General features: G+C 41.6%; 1 protein-coding gene across 6 annotated transcripts in view; it reads left to right on the forward strand.

Moving 5' to 3' along the window:
* The first annotated feature begins 2,186 nt into the window (after window positions 1-2,186).
* TLN2 (talin 2) overlaps window positions 2,187-25,818 on the forward strand; it is a 144,113-nt gene continuing 120,481 nt past the window's right edge. For 3 of the 6 annotated variants that reach the window (XM_064722631.1, XM_064722636.1, XM_064722634.1), the window contains exons 1-2: window positions 2,408-2,539; window positions 6,565-6,674. The gene's annotated coding sequence lies outside the window, so the exon portion shown is untranslated. Of the gene's footprint in view, window positions 2,268-2,407; window positions 2,540-6,564; window positions 6,675-25,818 lie in introns of those variants that run through there. The other 3 variants (XM_064722632.1, XM_064722633.1, XM_064722635.1) reach the window with 3 other exon arrangements.

Below are 25,818 nucleotides of genomic sequence, written 5' to 3' on the forward strand. Positions count from 1 at the left end.
ACAAGTATGACAAGTATGACAGCATTTAGGGGCAGTTTGGGAGGGTGCTTCACGGCTCTTTTGGGAGACCATTTAATGTCTGTCTCCTGACCTGTGGGAAAGGAAAACCTCTGGAGACATCCTGATGTTCACACACCACACCCACGCTGAAGGAGGACATTAGATTGTTGTAATTCTTTCTCTGATAAAACACACTTACCCTAAAGTTCTGGGGTTTGGTAATAAGAGGATGGGAAGATGAAGTGTTAGAATAGCTGGGATGCCAGGAAAAAAACAACTTTAGAAGTCAGGTGTCCAATAGAATGCCTTAAAGTATTCTCTGAATACAAATAAGCCTAGAATTGTTACTGAAATAACAAAAGCCAAATCCTCACAACAGATTGACAGAATATCTCATTTATTATTGCATTAGTTTTATCAAAGATTCTTACTGTAGAATGCAGGTATGTGCTCAGACCACCTTGTATTTGATATGATACAACATAAGGAGGGAAAAAAAAAAGCTGGTTTGGCACAAAGGGAGACAGTAAATGTGTCCAGGCACACAGAGGTATTGGGAGGAGCAAGACACAGAAATGACACAGTGGAGCCTGGTCTTGACATTGCACTCCACATTGTGGTGAACTTTTGTTCTTTGGGATTTTACTGACATTCTGCTGAAATCTCAAAGGAGTTATTTGGAGCTCAGTGCAGCACAGGGATTTGAACAGCCTTCCTGTGAGCTGAGAGGAAACAGAAGAACACAGAAGTGACCAGGGCAGCAGAGACTGGAATTGTGGCCTTGCATGTTACTATGTGAGAGAACACACAGGTTAGGAAAAGATTTTAAAGTGAAGGCAGAAAAATATAATGCAATCAGGAATACTCAGGGTGTACAAGAAGTTTCTCTTGATGCAGTATTGCAGCCAGAAAATAGGATAATACTGCATGAAGAGAAGAATGAAATGCATCATTATTTATTTTTTTAGAGGGAAGTTTAAGTTGTATGCCACCCAGGGAAAACCACATTGTTGGAAGCTTATCATCATGGTAGTAAAAGGCCAGGAAAACACCCAAACCAAACAAAACAGCCAACAAACCAAAACATGCCAAACTGCTCTTTATGTAAATATTATGGCTGTTCACAGGTAACTTACATGTGCAAAAGTACCTCTAAACCACAAAAAAAAAACTTTAGTTATCACTTCTTTTAATAACACGTTGGATAGTATCTCTTTAGTAACAGATGATAACAATAACTCATTTGTAAAACTCATAATATTGTCAAGTATTGGCAAGTTATGAGGTAAATCCTGTGTAGCTTCTATTTTAACAGAGCAGACACCTCTTGTCTGATAAAGCTGGCACAGCTCAGGGTAACAGGGTGGCAGGAAAAGACAACCTGTTGAAATTGTGATGCTTTTAATTCTGCAGGGTGTGTGTATAAAATAATCTGGTTGGGTTTTACTGCCTTGAACATGCCCACCAAGTGCTTTGATCCAAGCTGTGTAGCTGTGTTGGACTGTGTCACCATGCATTGTGAGTTTAGTGTCTTAAGGTTAATTTATTGGAGCAAGGTTACTCTGAAAGGCAAAACCAGCTGTATACTGATGTAGCTCTTTTAAGCTGGTTACAAGTAAAAATATTTACTAATGACTGTACTTCAGCTAAATCAGGTGAAATTATTTTAACTGCATGATTTTTGACTGTTGCAATTTTACTAAGGCCCCAGTATATATGGCACTAATTCATGTAAGGGACCTAAGCTGGAGTAGGTACTTATTTTCTCATATTTGTATGAATATATTGAGGTGGTGCAGTCACCATCTCTAGAGACGTTCAAGAGGCGTCCGGCACCATTCAGTGCTATGGTCTGTTTGACAAGGTGGTGTTCGGTCCTAAGCTGGAACTCGATTGCCTCAGTGGTCTTTTCCACCCTAATGGATGCCGTGACCGTAAAGGCTCGGCACGGGGCGCTGGGCGGGGGTCGGGGCTGCTCCGGCACCTGCGGCCGCGCCTCTCCCCGCTCCGCTCCGTCCCTGCCTCAGGGGCGCCTCCTGCCCCGCCGGTGCTGGGTCCTGCCCTGCGGGGTCTCTCTCCTCCCCCAGGGGCTGCTCCGCTTTCCCTCCTCCTCCTCCTCCTTCCCCCGAGGAGCTGCCGTGCCCGGGCCGCCGCGGTGCCGGGCGGGCAGAGCGAGAACGACGCTACCTCCCCGCCTGGGTGAGGGCTGCGGCCGGCGGAGGCGCCTCTCCCTCAGGCCCAGGTGCGGGGGAGCTCCGGCCCCTCAGGTGAGGCGGGCTCTGCTCCCGCCGCTCTCCGGGCGCGGGGCGGGAGCCGCGGGTCCCCCGAGCGGGCCGGGCCGGGCGGAGGGCGGTGGAGCGGCCCGGAGTGATGACGCGCTTCCTGCCCTCCCCGCCGGGGGTCTGCGCCTCGAGTCCGCAGCGGCGGCGGCTGCGGGCGGCGGCGGTGGTGGTGGAGCCGGCGGGAGCGGGGGGAAGGAAGGAAGCGAGAGCGCGGCGGGGCTCAGGCGCTCCGCAATGCCACAGTAACAGCGTTCCCGGTAGGAGCCCGCGAGGACCCTCGTCCTGCCCCGCCGTTGCACATTGCATAGAGCGTGCGGTCTGTGCGGAGCCGCCGAGAGGGGGAAGACTCGGCGCGGGGCTGAGCGGCGGCAGCGCGGAGCCGCTCGGCTGCGCGGGGCTCTCGGTGCGGGCTGCTCCGAGCGGCTGCAGCCGCCGATCGCCGCTCCCTGCAGCGCCCGGGCAGGCTCGCTGCAGCCCGCGGGCAGCGCTCCCTGCACAACAAGTTGCTGGTTCCAGGGGGGACAGCAACAGCCCGGCCCGGTGCCGTGTGGGCTGAGCCCCGGGAGGGGAGAGCGGCCTCGGCTCACCTATCGCTCGTCAGGAGCCGGGCCGGCATGAGAGGGAGACAGCGGTCTCTCGGCATTTCCCTGTGCCGTGGAGGGCTGGAATAGGAGGCAGGTGCTGGCTCGGCCGGCCCCTCGCATCATGCCTGGGGGAGCGTGGCGTGGCCGGGTCGGAGCTGTGCTTGCCCGGGGAACGGAGCTGTTCGCTGTTGGGCGCTATTGGCGACCGCGATGTAGAAAAATCCTTTTCGCAATACGTGGTGAAGTGACGACCTCCCAAGGACGCTCCTGCCGCGTTTGCATATGCGTGGATCTGTATCCATCTCTGTGTCCGCATCTTCCCACGGGAGCGGTGGAAGGCTCGCTTTGGGAGCGGGGCGGTCCCGTGGGGCCATCCCGGAGGGAGGGAAGGACGCGGCCGCCCCTGCGCGGCGCAGCCGAGGGTGGGTGGGCGCTGCTCCCCGGCCCCGCTGTGGTCGGGCCGGCCTGGGCCGTGCAGGGCTCCAGCGCTCCGGGCTGCCTGCCCCGGTGAGCCTTCGTGTCCGGGGCTAGCAAAGCGCTAAACCTCCCTGAGTGCCGGGCGGCGTTGTGCGCTTGCAGCGGGGCTGTCCGCGTCCCGCCTGGGGTTCTGCTGTGTGCCCGGTCCCTCTGTTTCCCCCGTGCCCTCCTAGCACATACTGGGGTTCTGTGTGCCCCAATCCCTCTGTTTCTCCCATGCTCTCCTGGCATGTTTCTGTCTCTGTGTGCAGCCTTGCCGCTGTGCCCTGAGCCTGGCACAGTGTCACTGCATGGGAACACCTTACTGAGAGCTGGGGCCTCTGCTGCCTTTATGCTCACCTTCCGTAGCGCTTTTGTTCTGCTGACCAGCTGTTTCATTTCAGCCTTTTTTTTCATTTAGGCTTCACTTTTTGTGTGCTAAAATGCTGCTATGACGTCTAGTTAGGAAGATTGTGGGAATGTTCATTGATTGAAAAAAAATCTCTTGCCAGATTAAACAATTGTCCACTTCCCTCCAAGTATTTTTAAAGTGTATTTTGTAGACCTGTATTTTGGGGCAAAGTTTGAGCCATATTAAATTTCAAGGCAGTTCTGGGTTTGGAAGTCTGTTACTTAGAGGTGCTGAGGAGTTCTGCATTCTCAGAAGAGCCCAATGGCCATGGAACAATGTCCCTATGATTTAAAAACAAAGAAGCACCATATTTCTGAGATTGCTCTTGCTCGTGTAAAACATGACTTATTTATATGTTTATGGCAGTGTGTTTTAAGTAGGAATGCAAGCTGCCAGTGTTAATTAAAAATACCTTCAAATTGTACTATATGAAAAGCTTTCATATCTCTATGGCATATTGGTCAGCCATGCTTCCAACAGCACAGCTGTTAGACAAGTTAACTGAGAGTTAAGTTGGCTGAACTGCCATTCCTGCTTTAATTTTCATAATGTGGCATTTTCAAGGGAGATTCAAGGTTATCACACAGCTGAGGAGGGAGGGGGAGTGTCTCTTGGTTCTTGGAAGTGCATTTCATTTGAGTTTCCTAATGCCTCGTTTAACTCACTGGTCACTGCAGGACTAAAGGGTTAAGTGGAATTCTAGCTTATCTATTAGTGACAAAATTATTGAGCTTATGTAAGATAAGAATACTTCTTGTTTCTGGTTGCCAATCTAAGTGGGTTAACTATGGCAAGCTTGAATAGTATTCAAGTTCTGAATCTCTGTATAAAGTTAGATAAAGTCTACAGCCAGTTCATGGGATACCCATTCATTTTACCATTCAGATTACAGGAGTTTATCCTGAATAATTGTCCTGTGTGTTCTTGGAGTAACATCTGTTGCATGATATCATGTAATGGAATGTGGTACAGCCTAATTTAGGTTGATTTGAAACATTGCCATTGCACTGTAGTAGTGCCTGAGAGGGTGAGAGGTTTTGTGGTGTGTGTGATGGACAGATTGCTTACAAGCAGACAATATCGAGGAAGATGAACTTGCATTTGAACTGCAGAGGATTAAGTCATTTTACTCTGAGCTTGGTTTGTTTTACAGTTTTACTTAGACTTCTTTCATCATTTGCCAGCTAATGCAATGACTGAATTCTACTTATATTAGGAAATCCATCTGCAGTTATAAATATAACTATCAGTACAAAGCACCACTAGAGCAGAATCCCAGTCTTATTTTGGAGTGGAAGAAGTGGGCTTCTAGAACTGTCTAGCTGTGGCATAGCTTCAACTGCATGAGACTTGGAAGTTTTGCTGTGAAAACTTTCATTTATTTGGTGTTGTTTCTACAAAGATTTGACTGCCCATAGCAAGGATGTTCTGATGCATTGATATTTGGATTGTTGCTTTATAGGCTTATATGATCTGTATCTATTAAACCTGTGCAAATGCAGTCCAGATGGTTTGCAAAAATGGCAGTGCTTAATTAGTCACCACATCTAGACAGGAGTTCAAACATCTCACCTCTTTTTGTGGCACTGTAGTGTCAGATAACTCTTGGGTTATCAATATTGTATGTTCATGCAATATGAGCAATACCATTGTTGAAGTATCCCTACAATCCATAATTTTAGCAATATGGTACTGAAAACACCATTTGAGTTGATTCTCAGCTGCCAGTCCTATCTGACCTTTGGAGATTTTGATAAGCTGCCGAATACGTAGATATCTTGATATTATTTTTTTTAATATGAAGAGTTTCTTGCTAAGCAGTGTTTTCCAGATGCTGCCTTTGCACCAGCCCCTAATTAAGGAAGAAGTGTGAATGTCTTTACAGACCACTGTACCAGCTTTCAGAAATTCTTTTCTCCTCCCTGCTTTTGAATCCTTAAAATTTTTGGCAAGCCTGCTTATGCATGTTTCTGCAGACAATAGAATGCTGATGCAAATTGAGAACAGCAAGCAAAATGTTGGGTGTTGTTGCACATGGGGGGAGGCTGTCTGAATAAAGCAGTGTTATGTTTCATTTGTTTACTTTTGGATTTCAGTGTTTCATTTGGGACAACTGGAGGTGGAAATTGCAGTGTCAGGTATTCCTGAAGGAGAATGCAGGTTTTTGCTTCCAGGGTTCTGATTTTGGCTACGTATGGTTATTTAAATACACAGTAAATTGAACTGCAAAAATTTTTGGGCAAAGGAGATGCAAATGATAAAGCAGAGGGTTTTTTTCAGAGTAGTTCATCTTACAACTTCCAGAGGCTATGTTAAGCAAAATAATCTAGGGTTTTGCAACTCAGTGGATGAGATTATGGTTATGGACATCATGCTGCGTCTTAAGCTCCTTTATACTTGATTTTTATTGTTGTGATTAAACAGTCTATTCCTTTTGCACAAAGGATGCCTGGAAGGTAGCCTGGGCTCCTTAGATGTGTGAGTGCTGATTCACAGCATGTGGTGCAATCCTGGCTCTGATCAGTGTTCAGGGTTGTGCCTTTTGTCCCTGAGTGCAGGGCAGCTCCACCTTGGAGTGAGGCTGGGATGCTTGAGTGTGAGAGGGGGGTAAGGAGCCCCGTGCTTGGTTTTAACACCAGATTTTAACCGTGTACAATGAATTTTGTAGCTCGCTGTCCCTGCTAATGCTGCTGAAAACCCATTTCACAGTAGTCAGAGAAGCATTTCCCTGGGTGTGCTGTGTGCACACATGCTTATCTTGGAATTGAGTTTGAATTAGCCTGCATACTTGAAGCAATTGTGATAACATTTTGATATTTTCCACTTCCAGTTGCAAGCTGGAATTTCATCCCCAGAGATCCACCCCCTCGATTCTCAAAGCTCCAGCACCTTTTTACTCAAGCATCTTCATAAAGCTAGAAAATGCACTGACTTCACAAGGTGAGGGTGACTATACAACAGTAAGTCTTGTCTTAAAATATCTTTACAGTATTACTGTGCTGACTTACTTGTAGTCCCTTTACTTGGCAGCTTCCAGTGGATTTCCTGCCAAGATGGGCCAGGCTGGCACTGAAACTGCCTTCCTTTCATTCTCTGTAGGTAGCTCATCTTTCTGTGTTCAGGCAGCAGGAAGAAAGTATGGTCTGAAGTGAATTGTAAATGAACCTTGTGTCTTTGTCTCTGGCAACTTTGTAAGGTTGAGATTTCTTATTTTTGTGGAAAAGTGGCATATAACCCAGGAGCAAGCAGCAGACTCTCAGGCTTCTAAATCACAGTCAATAACAATTGAGGTGATAAAGAATCAATGGTACTACATGGACTGATGACTTTTTTGAGTTGAATAGCAATTTACATTTGCCAGCTGTGGTAGGTTTGTTGCTCTAATATGTAGAAGAGTTTAGTTTTTGCTGAAGTATTTGGTGTAGTGGTGTGAGAACCTCTTAAACAATGGCATTGTCTTCAGTTGTGTAATCCTTTTCTTATTACATATTGTTTATTTTCATATAATGATCTCTCTTGACTTTTCTTGAGAGTTGATAGCTGTAATGTGGTGAGTAACCCTTTGTCTCAGCAACCTCAAGTCCAGCCTATCCTGTGGTTTGGTTTCAGTCATCTTCTGTACTATCAGGAAAGTTCTGATTTTTCTGGAATGTGAGATTTAAACTTTGTGTATAGTTGACATAAGTATAAGCATAAAACAGTTCCAAAAAATTGCTGGCTTGAATTTGTTCAGCTGGAAACATTAATTAGGCCTAAAGTAATTTACAGTGAGTACCTTTTACCTTCGTTCAATTTGTGTGTGCCAAGTGCTGTGTAGCAGGAAATGGCAAGGTGGCACTTGGCAGGCAGAACAGCAGCAGGAAAGGCAGATTGTCAGTGTCTGACAGAAGTGGTGGTGCATGTTTGAGAGAAGACCTGTGGTAGCAGGAGGGATGGTCTCAGGGATGTGATGGTGGTGTAGGGCTGATGGGCACCATCCTTAAACCCAATGAGGATGTTTAGACACCATGACAATCAAAAATTAGCAATGGATCTATGAATAAGTGAAATCAGGAGGTCCAACCTGAATATTTCAGTTTACTGTAGGTAGCAATTTCTGTAATTCTTGTAGTTCTTTGTCATTTGTGACTGCAAGATTTTCTTGGATGATTTTTTGTTGTGGTACAAGGACCTATCTGTTGACAAGGGCATGTGTGAGCTGCCTGGGGCAAGGGCTGAGTGGGAGTCCCTGCTGCACAGGCAGCATGCAGGGCCCAGCAAAAGGAGCCAGTGATGTCCCCTGGGTCAGGGTATTGCTAAAGGCACTGGGACAGGGAGGAAGATATCAGTGTCCAGCTACAGCTGAAAAATGCAAAGGCTGTGGGAAATGAGATCACTGTTGTGATGTTTGAGGTACTCTTTGGAAATATTTCTTTGCAATAGCTGAGGATGTACAGACCCCAGGCAAGAACCCAAGATGTTGTAGTATGTACCAACTCTGAGGAATATTTGGTGGTTTTTAATTAAATAAAAATAATTGGTGGCTGTGTTTGCAGTTGTGAGTAAGGTGCAGATAAGCCTGGCTGTTTGCTGGGTTGTCTGTCCAGCTGCACTGTGGTACTAATGAGACTTCAAAGCAGCTGATGGGTGTAGGTGTGTGTCCAGAAGAGCAGAAGCTGTGAAGAAAGGGCAGTTAACTTTGCCTTGGGAGCTTGGGCAGAGCAGACTGTGGATTAAATACAGAACAAATCCATTGAGGAGAGGATGTAATGAGTTTTGAGTGAGGGCATTGCATGTAGTAGACCTGGACATGTAAAGGGTCAGTTCAAATGTTTTCCATGTGGATTTTAGTATAATCAGCCATTGCCTTAACTTCTCTGGGATAATATTGCCAGCCTACCAAGGCAATAGTTTAGAAAGTTTTTCTTTTTGATCTCACACCCTTACCAGTAAAAGATTTGTGAGCACACACACCAAAATATATCTATATTATTCATCAATTTGCACACATACTACTCAACTATTATTATACACATTACAGAACACACACAAAAATGAGAAATTAATAAAAGATAAGACAAATAAAAGATGTTTTATTTTTTAACAAAACCCATTTTTTTACTTTCATTTAGGAATCATTTAGTGAGAGCTATGTAATTGAATGTGCCTCCCAAATTTTTTTTTAAATGTTGGTTCATCACTTGTATACAGCCATTTTAAGGGTTGGTTCTAGGTTCAGTTTAGTTTAGTTCAGTGCTTGGTTTTAATGACTTTCCAAGCCAAATAGGATGCCTGACAACGACAGATCCAAATGGAAGAAGTGCCTTGTTGGTGCTTACTAAATAATGATGCTAATTTCCCACTCCCATACACTAATTATGCAGAGATTCTTCTTGGAATTCATCTATTAAATTTCTGCCTTCCCTGACGCCAGTCAGTTCTTCTTGCAGACTAATGGGAAGATGTTGCATTTTTCTCTTTTCCTGAAGCACTTCCTTTGGAAGATTTTTAAACAGTGTTGGGGTTTTAAAAAAGATTTTCAAGTTTTGTAAATTATATACAGCTTTCAGAGGTTTTTATAGGAGGTTTTTTCAGCGGACACATTTGCAAACATCTATTTTCAAAACAGTCTCTGTAAAGTGAGTTTCCTCTGGAAAGCAGTTACCCTCTTGCTGCCTGTTAAAACAGGCTGTCAGCTTCACCTTGAAGGGACACCTTAGGTGTGTATTTATTTGAAAATATCTGGTAAGTAGGATAGTGCAGACAGCCCCTTTTCAGCACAGAAAAGAACAGGCAGTTTTGAGCAGTTGCCTTTGTAGGAAAAAACACATGGTGTGTCATTAGGTGTGACAACTCTGTTAGGCCCTTTGCCACAACATAACTAGCAAAACTTACTGTGGGAGTGGGAATTGTGTGGTCACTCCCCATCTTGTTACAAGGTATTCTACTGCTGGAACCTGTTATTTTTATAAAATGATATAATCCATGACATCCTGAGCACTTGGTGCACTCCTGCCTCCAGCATTGCTGTGTTGGTTTTTCTGTGAATGATGCAGTGAAAGATTTTCATGTGTGGTTATGGAGTGATTGCTTTAACTGGAATACAAAATAAAGGATTCCAGTGTAAAGGTTACAGATAAAATCACATAAGTGTACACTTGCACTTTTCTCATAAAACATTGTTTCTAATAAAGAAATAATTTGCTGTTGAGTTTACTTTGATACATCATTCCTGAAGTGGCTCACAAAAGAGAAGTTCCCAGTGTGTTTGACTGGTGGAACAATCCAGCATATACCCTAACATGAGGCATGTAAGAAACATCTGTAAGGCCAGCCAACAGTGTAGCACACCTCCCACACTGCATAATTTGTTCTAATCCTTGTTCCCTCAAATCTTCAGCTGTTTTCTGTGAGTTTTCCAGCAGTGTTTGCTGACAAAGGAATGCCAGATTGTCTTCCATGTATTATTTCAGCCATTTTTTTGCTGCAGTAGGAAAACCAAATGGTCTCTCATGCTATATGCCTTTGTCTCTTTTGCTGCAAAGTAAGAAATCTTTAAAAAGGCTTTTGAAGGTTTGCCATTGAGTTCAGGGGGTTGGGGTTTTTTTAAGTGAAGTACTATATTAAATATCACATGACTTGAAGAAATTGAGCATAAGATTTGTCCTCACCTCACTGGGTACTTAATTTTTAAATATCTTGCTAATCATGATGGCTTCATATTATCATTATCTAATATCTCAAGGCAAAATGTGTATTTAGAGTGAGGTTCATCATTAATGATGGTAGATGAAAATCCATATTTCATATCCTTATCATCATAATTCCAATTTTTTTTGGCCCACTTTTTGTCAGATCTGATTAGATTGTTGATTTTACCTCATAATTTGTGTGACAAGTAGCTTCTACTGGGAATAGGAAGTCAGCTGTTGCATATGGATTTTGAAGCAAAAAGATGATCTGTCTTGGCATTTGTGTATCTGACATAGTAACACTTCAGAGCCTTTAGGATCAAAGGTGATTTTAGGAAGGTTTGCAGCTGTGGAGGGCCCTAAAGGCCCTAAACCATTTGTGTATTTCTTTGCCTTCATTTGTCTCTTGTTACTATACTTGAAAATAGGGTATTTAGTTACCAGTCCACATGTGCTGTGACAGCATGCAAATTTCTGTAACCGTGCCTTTGTTAATTGTGGTCTTAGGTTGTTGTGCCAGTTCAACTTTTAGAAATAAGCATTCCTAAATAATGGAAGTTTTGTTGCTTTTGGTTTTCTTTGCTTCTGGCACTTGTAAGGAGGGACAGCAATTCTTCTGGCTTGCTTACAGCAGCCAACATAGTGTAGTTCCCATCCTGCCTGAGGCTGCAGCAGATAAATTCCAAGTACCTGCAAAACATCTGCTATCAAGCACCAGTGCTGTCTTGGTACCCACCCAAAAAGTGTATCTTTTCTTGTACAGCTCATCTTTCTGTAGCTGCCAAGGAGTGAAATACAATTTTTGCCCTGAGGAAGATGCAAAAACAAGGTGGGATTGCAGATAATTGTGTTTTGGGTAGAAAGAGAAGATAAAGCAGGGAGTTGCTTTTAGAAGTTGTTTACAAGACACTGAGAAGCAAAGGAAGAAATGTAGAATGAGGACAGAAAATGATAGAATAGAAAGAAAAGTGAGAAAAGCATTTTAAAATGTTTTTCTGCAAACTCTAGTTACAGCTTTGTAAAGACTGAAGGTTTCTAGTAGTGTGTATTGACTAATTGTTTTTTGGGTTTTTTTTTGACTAATTTGACTCATGCCAAATTTCTTGCTTCGTGTTTACCTCATTATTTTAACCAGAACTACATTACTGCTTGTCAAATACTCTGTGTTATTATGACCAGATGCAGAAAGCAGCCATGCCATCACAGAAACAGACCTTACAGAATAGCTGTATTTTGTATCAACACTTGTTCTGATGTCTTCAGTAGTTTTGCTATTTCCTTCTGAACTTGAGTTGTTCTGTAAGGACTCTCTAATTTGGCTTTCTTTTATTTGGCACATTTTTCTTTGCTTGTATTCTGTGAGATCTAACTCTCCCATGACAAGTGATGAGTGAATCAGAGTGCTGGAGACTTGAAATTTGTCTTCCTTTTGGCTTTCTAGAAGAAAGTATTTAGTAGAAGTTTTGTTTCTTCCTGGTCAGTCTACAGATGCTTCAAATACTTGTGCCTGTTAGGAGTTGCCATTTGAATCGAAGCAATTCATACTTTAGATATCTCCAAGTAGCTTAGAATTAGAAAAGCTTTCTTCTGGCAACATTCATGGGATATTCAACTAAGCAATAGGAAAATGCTTCTTTGTAAGTAATAAGCTAATGAAAGCCTAGTATTTGTATAATCAGGTTTGTCTGGGGAGCATGGCTGTCTTGTCAGTGGCTGTTGGAGTGCTGCCTTTCACTGGGTAGGAGACAATTCTGTGTTTTGGGTGGTGAAACAGCTGCACGTGGGGTGGAGGAGTTGGGGCAAGTAGGGCAGGCCAGTCTGGGCTTCTCTCTTGGGGTTCTTGTTGTTAGAGCTGGTTTCATGGCAGCACTCCCTTTCTCCACAGTGCATCTGATGCAAAATGGGGTTAAACTGAGCTACATGCATGAAAAAAACCATTATCATGCTTGGTGAAGGATGTGCACAGGTGGATCTGGGTCATTGTTAGGCAGACTCTGGTCCATAGTGAATGTCTTGGGAACAGCAGAAATGAAACTCGAGTGGGATGCAGGCCTTGGTGCAAGTCCCAGGCTAGAAGTGCAAGGGGTTGTTAAGAAGGAGCCTGTGTTCAGCAAAAGAGCTCTGGTGATGTGTGGAAGGCAGAAATCCTGACTGAGTTAACTGAAGAGGGGATTTAGAGCAGACCTTTTGCAGTTCCAGCATCCTTTTGTTACCTGCTATGTCAGATAGAACTTCTCTATCATGCAAAGCTTTAAGTGACCTGTTCAGCACACAGTGGCTGGAATCTCACTGAAGGGAAATGAAGTCTGGGTGTTTTTAAGGGTCTCTAACATGGGTGTTATACTGCAAATGAATAATGCAGTGCTGTATCTGCCCAGCAGAATGAATAAGGAACTAAAGCCCTCAAAGCAAGTATTTATTGTAGAAGAATTTGATTCCTTGAGCTGGAAGATATAACTTAATATGTTTAACTGTTCTGAGAGTCTAAGGCCAAGTCTGCAGGGTGCTGCAACTTAATTTGTTTGTTTATACTGCTGGTTTCTGAATGTCTGTTCTTGGCTTGTTTGGGAAGTTTGCAGTAGTGATTTCCTGCAGCTGAACAAAGGAGCAGTGTTGAGTGTTTGAGGGAGTGCTTAGCAGGTACTCGAGAAAAGGTACTTCCCAGTAACTCAGCTTTGAAATCCTGGAATTGAAAAAAACTTGTTTTCTCACACATGCTCTGCTTTTCCCATGCACGCTCTGCTGTCTTTAATGATTCCAAATACACAGAGCTTGGGTTTAGTCCTGCATAAAGCAGTGTGTAGGCAGGAGGAGGTTTGCCCACTTCCAGATCTCTATGAGCTATGTGTTAATGTTGAATAAGTTCTCACATTGAACCAGCTGGTTGCATTTTCTGAGCTGTTGTTTCAAATTCTTGTCCTGCTGAGATACCAATGTGACTCCTTTGGTTTTTAAGGTGCTCTTAACAGACATACAAAAATGCAAAATTGAGCTTAGGTCTCCATGGTGACCATGGGATCCTGAAAACTAAGGAAATGATATTTGACTTCCTGGGGCTCTGGGTTACTCCTGGGCCCTATGGATTCAGGCAAAAATTGTTTCTTCAGGCAGAGTAGAAAACTATATACAATATAGAACATAAACCCCAGGGTTGTTACTGCAAGAGAGACACTGTGGTGGTGATCAAGTGAAAAAACAATAGGAAGCCTTTGAGGAGGTCTACAGAGATGAATTACACTTTACAAATTACTTCAAAAGAGTCTTATAAATAGTACTCTGGGCTGCCTCCATGAAGTGTCAGAAGAATGAGCTTGCTGTATGACAGTCACTGCACTTGAAGGCAATGTAAGTTATTAATGAGATAGTGAAATTGTGCTTTCTGTGCATATACTTGATATCTTCTAATCTACTGAGCTCAAATTTTCAGTTATTCACGGAGGCAAAGTCATTGAAGCACTATTGAAATCTGAGGATGAGGAGGAGCAGCTCTGAGGGAATGTGTGTGTAAAATGAGCACATGTGATGTGTCACATCTGTCTAAATGAGTACCAGTGCAGCCTGTGGCTGTGGCAGCTGATTACTCACTATAATTCAACCCTCACATCAAAATAAATTCACTTATTTAGTGCTGATGGTCAGAAAGAATAAATAGACATTTTGAAAAGTGGAAATCCTTTAACCTCACGATGCTTTGTTTGACTTTACAAGGATAAATAGACCCAGGAGTCTGTGCTGTTGATTTTGAGTGCTTTAGCATAGTTACTGTGAGTCAGAGACCAGGACCAGGCTTTATGCCTCAGTGACAAAGTGTCTGGACATTGAACTGAAATCTGAACTATTTCTGTAGTGTTCTCTTAGGTTGAATGGTGTAACATACCCAGCATCAATAAATGACTGGCATTCATTATTTTGTTTCTACATTTTCTTTTGGAGAAAAAAGGGTTTGATAGTTGAAAGCCAAGTTCCCCTGTCATTTGATGCTTTCCCACAGCATGGAGCCCCTCTGTGGCTTTTGGCTGTCAGGGCTGGGCAGCCATATGGGCTCTGGGTGTGCAGTTACAGCTTCAGCCACAAACAATTTACAGAGGGCCTGGGGGATGCTTTTTCCTTGCATTGCATATGCAGGCATGGCTAAACAATCAGGATTTAACCTTTCTCAGAAGCATTGCAGGCTTGTAATTGCTCTGTCAAAGGTAAAGGCAGAAACCTTGATGGGCAAGGGGAAAGTAACTTTGTGTGTCACAGCAAATTGAGTTCCTGAAATGTCAAGTTTGGATTTGAAAATTTAATTTGAAATATTGACTTGACCTACAGCTTGAGTTTGAAGCTTTATTAAACTTGCATCCCTCTTTCTTTCTCATGCCATTCTCCAATAATGTTTCATATACTCACTGACTATGATAGAAATAACAAATCTGAATTGCTGTATTCTGATGATACTTTAAAAAACTCAGGGAGTGATTGTTGCACACAAGTATTAGTACTGTGAAAAGTCATTTCCTCATTTGCAAAAGTATATATTTTTTCAGAGAAAAAAGGGCTAATATATTCCAATTGTTGCATTATTAAAAATAAGAGCCAAAAAATTGGCAGCAATTCAGGAAAAATGGAAAATGCTCCAGTTCCCCAGGGATATATTTATCTTTTTGTGCTCAGTGTTGTAACTGACCCCAAATTGCAGTGACATGTAACTTAGGTTTATTCCAGCTTCCTAAGCATTAATGACTTGGGCTTGAAGAAGTAAATAGGTTGTAAATAGGTTGTTAGATTGTGGCTTGCTCTCTACTTGTGCCTTGTTTAGGATTTGAAAAGTTGTAAGTTTGGTTAAAATTAAAACTAAGATGAATTGTTAAGGGGGTGATTTTAAGCTGCTTGTTTGTTTCTAGTGGCTGAATAGAGAAAGTGGAAAAATCCTGCTCAGCAGCTTGCCCTGGAATGTGAGAAACCCATTTAGGTGTGCTGCAAGTATTATGCATTCTTGAAATTAAAATAAATCCAGTCACAGTTATATTCTGTTAACTCTTCATCCTAAAACTCAAAACTAAGCTTTTTCAATCTTGGTTATTGGATTTGGTTTTTCAATTTATGCTGCCTCACTCTTTCCCATACCCCAGATTCTTGGACATTTTTTCCCCCCCAAATTGCTGCTTGGAAGCATTACTGAAATAGTTCCCAGCTGCATATTGGAAGGTGTCTGCCTGCATAGCAAACCCCCATTGTTCTACACACTGCTGGAGTTTGAATCCCATCTTTCTGTTCTGTAAAGAGATAATCCTATTTTATTAAAATTAAGACTTGGGGGAAAAAAAATGTGTCCCTCTAGCAAGGTTTGGGTTTCAACACTTGGGATGAACACCATAAAAATAATTTCCTGTGTCCAGCTACCACTTGCCCTCAGTAAGAAGCAGCTCTTTGTGTGAAGGCTGTCAGGTTACAGGACAGACACTTGCTTTTCTTTGGTTCCTCCTCAGCTGCTCTTAATAGGGAACATCTTTTCCAATTGCCTGCTGCTAACACTAAAGAGAACCCTTGTTTAGAAGTGTGGGATATGTTTGGCAACAAATATCTAATGCCAGATCCTGCAGGAAATGTTTGTTACCAAGTAACAAACTTTATTGCAGCCTCACCAAGCACATCATCCATATTGAGCAATTGTCATTAATGCTGTTTTCTTCTCAGATTGTCTGTTCTGTGTGAAAATAGGGGTTTTATTCCTGTACTGATGTTTATTGAATCTTGCATCACAGCACATGGAGGGCTGGGCTTTGCACAGCAGTGAGGAATCTGCCCTGGCTGTGGGTGTGACACAGTGTGTGCTGGTGCACACAGAAATACTGGGATCTGGGGATGCTGATCTTGGTAACTTGTCATGTTTTTCTTAAACACAGTTTTCAAAAGGCTTGGGGCATGTTAACTCTACACAGGAGGGTGCTAATTCAACTAGGGTTAAACTTCTGGCCCATGTTTGAAAGAGAATCTCATCAACAGTTAGTATAATTTCATGTGTATTTTGTGCTGGAAGCCCTTTTGTTTCATTTCAAGTGAAGTTATATTGATATGCTGTTAGTTTCTGACAGCCTTTCATCAGCAGTGAAACTTTTGATGCCAGCTTTCAAGAACAGAATTCTCATCAGGTTTCTGTATTAGGTACTCTGGGAAATATGGTTCCAAAGATTGTTTCCTGCTTCAGGTGATCAATGAGTGTGCAGAGATCTCTACTGAATATTGTGGTTGTGGTGAATCCCTGGCCCATCCAACAGTGCAAAAAAATGTTTTAGAGTCTCTTGTGTGCAGAAACACCTGCAAACAAGCTTCCTGATGGGATTAACTGCTCTGCTGACCAGCCTTCAGTTTTTCCTGAAATCAGTAGCTTAAGTAAACTCTAGTACAATATCTATCTGCTTGATGGAGACGGGGCTGGAAACTTTGGGCAGTGTATTAACAGAAGACTTGATTGACTTCCAGTGTTCTTCTCATGAACTTTCAAAGTTTGAAAGCTATTATTCAAAGTTTGAAAGTTATTACATTCATTATTTTAAATTTAAATGAGTTAGAGAGTGTTAGGAGAGATTCTGCACAACAGTGGGACAGAAGTTTTAATCAACTGTGTGTTTTGATACTTTAGTTGTGTGAAAGCAAATTATGTGTATCAATTTGCACACTGTTTTTGGGTTGAGCTAGAAACTGAAAATTCCTTTTGGAAGAAATTCTTTCTGAGGAGTGAAGTCTGCTTGATGGAGCACCCTTGCAGCCAAGTTGTCAAATGAGCCCAACCAATGCAAAATCTAGTCTTTCTTTCAGCTGAAAAGCTGTGGGAAAGTTGGTATTAATTTTCCTTGTTTACTCCTTATTTCAGTGCCAGGTGCTTCCAAGTTCACTGCATTTGGCATTAAAATAAATGTTCTCCACAGAACACTAAATGTTGACTGTTACTAATTTGTGTTGTAGAGATGATCCGTGTGTCTTGCTGGCAGATGAAGCCTAAGAATGTTGTGTTTGGAACACTTGTACCTTTCATTTTTTCCCCTTCCCTGCAGAAAAAGTTGCTTTAAGAACTGCCTGTTAAATTGGAAATGACCTTACTTGCCTCCAGTTATAAATAGCAGTGAAAAGGAAGGGGATTCCCCTGCTGTCAAGCCCCATTCATGGCTTTCTATTTTGGTTAAAGCCATGTCTTACAATGAGTGCACTGTGACTTGCAGCCCTCAGCATGCTGCAGCAAATGGAGTTGCATTCCAAAAACTGTGTGCCTGAGGTCACAAGCAGGTAACATTGCTCTGCTACAAGTTCTTCTTGTTTCCTTTTTAGTTGGTGGAGTTAGAGATGCCACCATGTGTATTGAAACAGTGTTATTTGTGTGCCTCACGTCTTCATTTGGGCTCTGTTGAATCAGGAGAAGCTGTTAATGGTGAAACACTACTGTGCTTGAGATTTGAAGAAACAAAATCTTGTGTATATAACAGCTTGAAAGGGCAACCCTTTTTTTTTTTGTTCATATTGCATTCTCTTAGAGGGCTGTGGTTCTTTTACTGTTGTGGAAGGAAAGCACTTGAAATAACTGGCAAAACATTTTAGTCATTATCTTAGTGTGTTCTTTCTTTAAGATCACATTTAAAAATAGTTTTAAAAATAAATTCTATAGAATGTTAGTGAAGATATACCCTAATTTGATACTAAAGTGCTAACTGTTCTCAACCATTTAATTATATATGTTGTGTATCTCACTAGCTGATCAGTTATCTGATTAAAATCCATTTTTGGCCAAATGCAGGTTGGTATTGGTGTCCAGTTTGCACCTCGCCTTCAAGTCACACTGTTTATATCTTCAGCTGTGCAGTTGTGTGAGTGTGTTGGGAGGAAGCATTTGATCATTTAGAGTATGATCATATGATTGATACTTGATCTTGTAAGGAGCGCCACTGGACAAGAGGATTCCTAATCAAAGGTTTCTGCTGGGTTGTATGGGAAAACAGCTCCTGTAAAGCAGTGTAAAAAGCTCTGGATGCCTGGCAGGACATAATTAGTGATATTCCATTATTTTGTATCACTATAACCTAGTTTTGAAGGGAGAATGGAGGCAGGCTTGGCCTCTGATTCAAGTCTAGTTAAATTGATTTGACATTAGTAGTAGTTTTATGTCATTTCCCAAAACAAGACAACAAAACCATGGGCGAAGGTAGAATTAGTTTGAAAAACATCATCTGTTATGGGCTCATGTCAATCCTTTTCCATCCTTTTGCTCATGTCAGACAAACTAAAACCAGATTTGTCTGGTTCAGCTTCTCTATGATTGACACAAGTAGGTTATGAGTGGTGATTGTACTTCCAGTTGTTGAGATTAAGAAGCAGCTACAGTTGTGGGTTTTTCGGTGCTCTTCAATTCAGGAAGGAAGCTGCTCAGCTTCATCTGCTTCTCTTTGCAAAGCTCTTCTGTGGCAGCCAAGGCCATTGTTTACATGTACCATGCACAAATTGAGTATTTTGTCCTGGATGAAAGTGAAGAAGATTGTGGAATGTGTTCTTGTTAGTAAGTTATAATTGTATTGACAGGACTTTAACTATCTCCTGAGACAAGGATAATTTTGGGGTAATTTAGATCATCAGATTTAGAAGTATTAACCACCATCAACTATTTGTTACATTTTTGTTTTTGAAGGAAGCAGCAAAAGACCAGAATATTTGTGTAAGTATCAGTCTGGGAGGATGTATGAAATGTAATTAACAAGCTGATCTGCATGGAAATGGAATCAGCTTTGTGTGCTCCCTCTGAGATGGCTCTGATGGTTTGTGAGTGACCAGCTTATCTCTATTCATTATGGATCTGCATGGCAGTGTATTCTTTTCCTGGCTATGTAACCATTTGAAAGCTGGGTCTGAGCAGTAGTTTTTACTCAACACTGCAAGGACTTGGACATGCACAGACTGAAGCATCTTTGATTCAACCCAGATGTCATGGAAAGAGTCTGAATTCTGCTCTGCTCACAGTGTGCTGCTGATACTGAAGTGCAGATTGACTGCGAGTCCTTCCTGATCCCTGGTCTGCAATGGGCACCACATACACAGCAGAAGGCATCTCTGAGCAGTCATTGTGGAATTTTGGAGTATAATACTACATTCTGTATCTCAAAAATACAGGGATTGTCATTTCCATTTTGGGAACAGCTAGTCTTGTAAAAATTCCCCAAGAGTGCAGCAAGTTCACCCAGTGCTGGCTGTGTTGTGTTCTCCCAATTTCCCCTCCAGAGGATTGCTCAAGTCCTACAGTGGCAGTGCTGAGACCTCAGAATTCAACCTGGCATTTGGTGTTTGAGGTGCTTTTTCGCTAAAATCCCTGACAGATCAGCAATTCTTAAATAAAGTGAGGTTGCTGGTGGCAACAGGCACAGGAGCATTCCAGTAAGAACTTGGGTAAGATAGATACCTAACAATAGATTATAGTGTAGGTTTGTTTTGAGACTCCAGTTATTTCTGGCATGGCTTCAGTTTTCTTAAATAAGATTAGCATTTCCCTTATCTGTAAACTCTTGAGATGAAATGATTTTAAATAAGTTGTACATGTTTATGAAGTACTTCTTTGTACTGACCCTTAAAACTGAAGGAAAGCTATTGATGCACTTTATTTTCTTTTAATCGCAGGGCAAAAAGCTAATATTTTCTGTTAAGCTTTGTCCATTACCCTCAGTAGGTGCAGGATAGTGAACTGAAGGGCAGGAGCTCATGCTGGAATATCTGGTGTCTTTTGGATCGTGTGGCTTGGCTGCCTGCAGGAGCAGCAGCACTGCAGTGAGTGGCAGTGACAGCTGCTGCAGTTTCAAGACCAGCAAATGACTTCATTTCCTAGATAATTTTTTTTTTTAAATGAAAAGTTAAGCACTTGTAAATGAATGCTTGCAGCCTGTAACAACATATTGTAGGGGTGTGTTCATTCCTGAGGCTGGGAGCAGTGAAAGCAGTCAGGATAAAGGGCAGCCTGTGGATCTGCATGCATGTGCAGGGTTGATTTTGTGTTTGCATCACTGGATAACACCACCAGCACCTTCCAAGTCCTGTTTCAAACATTGCAATTCTTTTAACTTTGTGAGCATGTTGAAAGTTTCAAGGGCAAGTATTAAAGTGAGAAGTATTTGTTAGACTTGCATAATGTGAATTTTAGTGATTTGAAAGGGAGATGAGGTCTGTGAAGAAGCACTTTAGTTGTAGAAGATACATTTTTTTCTCAAATTAACATTTTAGAATCAATGTTTTAACACTCACAAAGACTAAAAACCCTTTTTGGATTGCAATGTTTACTCTACTGGCTCTAGTGTAATTTCTTTGCTTAGTTTGCTCTGTGAAGTTTAGCCTAAATATGTCAATGCTGAACTGATGAGTTGCATGAGAATGAAATACAAGATTTTTAGAAATATGTAAAAATTGGCATTTCTTAAAGGTACTCTGTTATGATTTGGCAAAGTATTGTAGTTTTTGACAGTCTCAGACTTTGGCCTTCAGGTTCATGGATGTCAGTGAGGACAAATGACATTTAAAGAGAAGCTGGGTTCACAAACAGTCTCTGCTTGAAGCATTGCTGATTGGCTGTAGTGTTTTATTGCAGATATCTTGAAAATGGAGATACCTTGTCTACAAGTAAGTGTTGGGTGATAGAAATAGTGGCACTGCAAATATTAAAATAATCTATCAAGAGTTTCTTCTCCACACATCTCTAATATGGACTTTCTTGGAAGCATTGATGAAATGCTGGAGGTTTGCTATAGCTCATGTGTGTTTGGACAGCAGTTGCTGCTGTCAGGTCATTCCAGCTGAGTTCTGCAATTTGAGCTGCCCTAGTTTGTTATTAACTTTACTCTGAAGGACTGAAACGTGGTTGCTTTGCTGCCACAAGTCAAGTTATTCAAGTTTTTCTGTCATTTGGCTTGGTGTGGCTGTCACTTTGAAAAGCAGTGTCATAACATGCTGTTTGTTTCACAAACCTCTTAGCTTAGGTAAAGTATTTGAAGTGATTTCCTCCCCACAACAGTGCTCTGATGTGAGTTAACATCCAAGTCTTGCTTGCTGCTGGACTGTCCTGTAGAGCTGTTCCATTATTCAGAGATCCAGACTGGCAGGAAGGAACCAGGAGGTACAATGGCATGGGGAATATTTTACTGGCATTTAATGCTCTGCATTCCTCAGAGCCAGATAGCACCAGTCAGAGTGATGCTGTGTGTGCTTTGAGAAACCTGGCAAAACTAGTGGCTAGTGCCAGCATTTATTTTATTCTTAGCTTTTATTCTTAGCCTTAGCTGATCAGTAATCAGGGTTTAGGCACTGCTGTCTTAAAACTGTATTTTACATCCGCATCCCTTAAAATGAAAAAAAAAGAGCAGGCAAGATTCCCTTAATGTATCTATCTTCTTTACAGTCTTACCATCTTAGGGAAAATATTTGACTGCATAACCTATAAAATTGTAGCAACAGGAGGAGGAACTCTATAAAGTATTCAAAATAAGTGTGATCAGATTTAATTTGACGATCTGCAGTTGGCCATGAGGAACTTTTGTCTTTGACAGGACATGGTGTGTATGTGCTGTTGCACCTCGCGGCAGTGTTCTTGGCATGTGAGTTATTTGTACACTGGTGCATGGGAAATGCACAGGAAGGTTTGTGTTGTGGTACATTTTGTTACAGTTGCTCAGTTTGGAAACAAGCCGTGTCATCCGAGCAGCATTCTGTCTGAATGCCCAGGGAGTGTCTGGTAGGTGGCATTTCTGACAGACTCTGGTATTTCTGCCCAGATGTCTGAGCTCCTTCAGGAGCACTGTAGCTGTAGCAGCTGACTTGATTTCCCCACTGATCTCATGCTCAGTGAGTTCTTTTGCCTTTTCCTTTTCTGGTTCCCCTCTTGGCCACCTCTGCAGCTGGAGCTTCAGCAGGTAAAGGCTGAAAGGCCTCTCTGCTTCAGGCACATGTGACTGTGTCATCACCAAAGTGTGGTTTCTGTGATGCACAGCTGAATGTGTCACTGCATCTCTTATTTCAGACCCCTGGGTGGGTCCCTCATCAGCAGCCTCAGGGACTTGGGTGCCTTTGCTGCTTTGTTTTGTTGTTGCAAAGTTGTGGGTAAGACTAGGAATATCATATTTGAGCAACTACTCTGGAGGAAATGGTATTATCTGTAGAGGAATGGAAAATGGAGAGAATGGTTACTGAAATAATTGTTCTAGCAAAAACAGTGGAAGAAAGTTTGGGGATTTTTTGAGCAATTCATTAGGTTCTCCTTGCTGGGAGTGCCATAATAAACACTGCATGCTATTCCAAACATCTGTCATGCTGCCATTATTGGGTTCTAGAGAAATATCTGAACTGAAAAAAACCTTGTTTTTGCTGCCAGGATTTCATACTGTCATAGTTCAGAAATGGGAAATGCTAGGATATTTTTATCATTGCCTCAATTTACTACGAGAGGAGGCAGAAACATGAAAATCCTTGAGTTGAAATGTGATGGGAAACTGCACATCTCCCTTTGAGAGAACCTATTGAGGTTTTCATCAGTTACCTTGCTCTGAAAACGAAGGTTTCTTCATCATGTGACAAATGTTTCAGCTTTCTAATTTTTGTTCTTTTTTTTCTCTTTTAATGAAGATTGGCATGGTAATTTAGCTTCCCCAGTATTTTGTTTGAGGCCATTTTTGGACAGAAGAACATTCAAGTGTAAATAAAATTAATTTTCTTCTCCTATTCCCGTCTCCACTGGCATGACTTTCTTCTGTCAATACAGCTGATTCTCAGTATTAGTTATATTTAACTAATATAACTATATATATGTTTAACTAATATAACTAAAGATTATCCTGAAGGTTCTTTTTGTAAGAAAAGAAATAATAATCACAAAATAATCTAATCTAAGATGCAGAGCCAGTGTAAGCAGCCTAATAAAGAAAACTCCAGTGCTAAGAGTTTTAGAAAGTTGTGTCAGTTCATGTTTGAAGAAATTGTAAGAAATTGCTGCTGACTGTAAAGCTCAAAGAATGTTCCAGGGGGTCTTGCTCTGCTGCCTTTTCTAACAGTAGGGAAAGACTCCTTGAAAAAAGCCTTGAAATATTTGTGCTGAAGTTAAAACTAAGGCATTATTCTTGTTTTAGTATTTAAAAAGTCACAGTTGAATCAGGTATAAAATGGTGTGCATTTCAGCTTAACTCTATGCACACTGCTTCACTTTTTTCTGAACATTCTAGATAATAGGGGGGCCTTTTGTACCTGTCCACACTTCAGCAGAATTCTTCTTCCTGTTACTGTTATTCCAGAGTTGTCTACCTCTGCTTTTTCTCCTTTAGATTATTTATGTGTTGTTCTCAAAGAAAAACAGTCCAATTTCTATGACTTTGAAGATGATATTGGACTTTAGTGATACTTGGTAATCAGGCATATCTTATCAGTCAACTCTATTATACCTGGAGAGTTTTCTGAGATCTGACTTGTAGAGAAAGCCTGTTTCCTGAGAGGTAGGAAAGAGTGAAGAATTCCAGTTTAAATATTCTGTTCTAACAAATATTTTTTTCTTGGTACATGCTTTCCACACTTCAAATGAATAGATAAGCAGTTCTAGCCAATTAATTTCAGGATGTGTCAGAAGCTGTTATCTTCATACGTAAATGATGAGAAATTAAATATCTTTTGAAAATGTGTAAAAAAATATTGAGCTTAAAATATCTGCTTTGACCAAGTTAATTAAATGGGTGAGATACATTTAATAACTAAGGAGAGACAGAAGGAAAGCTTAAATATTTTAGGAGCTTCTCCAAAAGTCTGAGGAGCTACCAAGTATGCTGGGACTGTAGTATCCATGATAAAAATGAAAATCATGGTACATGGTGTAGAGTGAAAAATCTGGTTTTATGTTGTCAGTGCTTTTATTATCATTACAACATCGTTCTTTTCCTGGAATTTGAGGAATATAGGAATTAGAAATGCAGCTAACAGAAGGAAAGAAACTCTGAACAGCTTCCAGTATTTGGGTGGTCATTGACTGATAGTTCAAATAGTTGAAAAGAATTACTCACACATCAATGATTTGTGGAGTCTTTTCATCAAGGGTCCTTTAAAGAAAGATCTTGTTTAGATAAGAGATGGGAACAGAGTTAAAGTTGAGCACTTCAACTCCAGAAAGTACAACTTTCCCTTCCTAGTTAAACAAGTTAATATATACTTTTGTAAGGCTCTTGCAAGAGAGCTCAGTGTAAATTAAAGAATAGGTTGCTTTTGTTTACTTGGAATCTTAATTTTCTTTTGCAGTTGGGATTTACAAATGCTACCACCTCAAAAATCCAGTGTGCAAACCAAAGCAAGCTTCCTGTTTAGCAATTGTGTGTGCAGATGTGTGATGAGTTTTTTGTTTGAATTCTTTTGCTTTCACTAAATGATTAGATATCTTTCATTTTCAAGTGGATTATAAAATACCAGACCGAATTTTAATTGCATATCTAGACCTAAGAGGGGCTGGTTCCAGAAGGTGCTTTCATCACTGGGGTGTTCATTGGCATCCTGTTTGTCTTTTTTCTGTAATACTCTTGCCAGAATAGCTGAAACTAAATTCCTTCCACCTTGCTTTTGCTTGGGCTCTGAGAACATGTATTCTAGGTGCCAACAGCAAAACAGAAGTGTTTGTTTACTAGGGAAGATTAAATAGGTGACACAGTGATGATGCTTGGAGTGTGGGACCAAAAAATCTGTGCAGGAATAGGCCACAAAGCCTGTTGGATTACAGGGTGGAGAGAAGCAAACTGAAGTAAACTGAGTTTCTCTGGAAAATATCCTTCAATACACAGTGAAGAGCTTGCTTTGACTTCCTCGTGGGCACATTGCCTTGCTCCATGTGCCATATCCCTGCTGTCAGTGTTTCCATTGCGTGCTTGTTAGCACACATCTCCTTTATCCATGGATAAAGGCATCTTAGAACCTCAGCAAGGGAGCAGAGTGAGTGAAATTGTGTATGGATTCCATCCATGGGAAATGGCAGTACAGGCTGGGGTACTCTCTTGGGCATTTAGGTGTTTTTTCTGTGAAGTAAAGTGCTTCAAATTATGCTGCTGTTGTCTTGAAGTGGCTCAAGTGATTTGAAGTTCATATGAGTGGTGTCAGGAGGGTAACATGTGCTCATTTAGAAGGTGGTCAGGGGAGTAAATAGAAAAAAAAATCAAATATGCATTTCTGACAAATGAATTTTGCATTTCTCACTGACTGTAGCTCTTCTCTCAGTGTTTCTGTGACTTGAGCTTTGATGATACACTTGGGTTACTTTCAGGACAGCTGATGTGGTGGTGTGCAGTCTGTGAAGGTAAAACTGTAAAGGTCTGTTGATCTAAAGTTCCAACACTGTCAGTAGTTGAGCTGAATGAGGAAAAGTAGGCAGAATAAGTGTCTGCAGCTTTTCTTCA

The sequence above is a fragment of the Zonotrichia leucophrys genome, chromosome 10, assembly GCF_028769735.1.
Source record: "Zonotrichia leucophrys gambelii isolate GWCS_2022_RI chromosome 10, RI_Zleu_2.0, whole genome shotgun sequence".
Taxonomy (NCBI): domain Eukaryota; kingdom Metazoa; phylum Chordata; class Aves; order Passeriformes; family Passerellidae; genus Zonotrichia; species Zonotrichia leucophrys.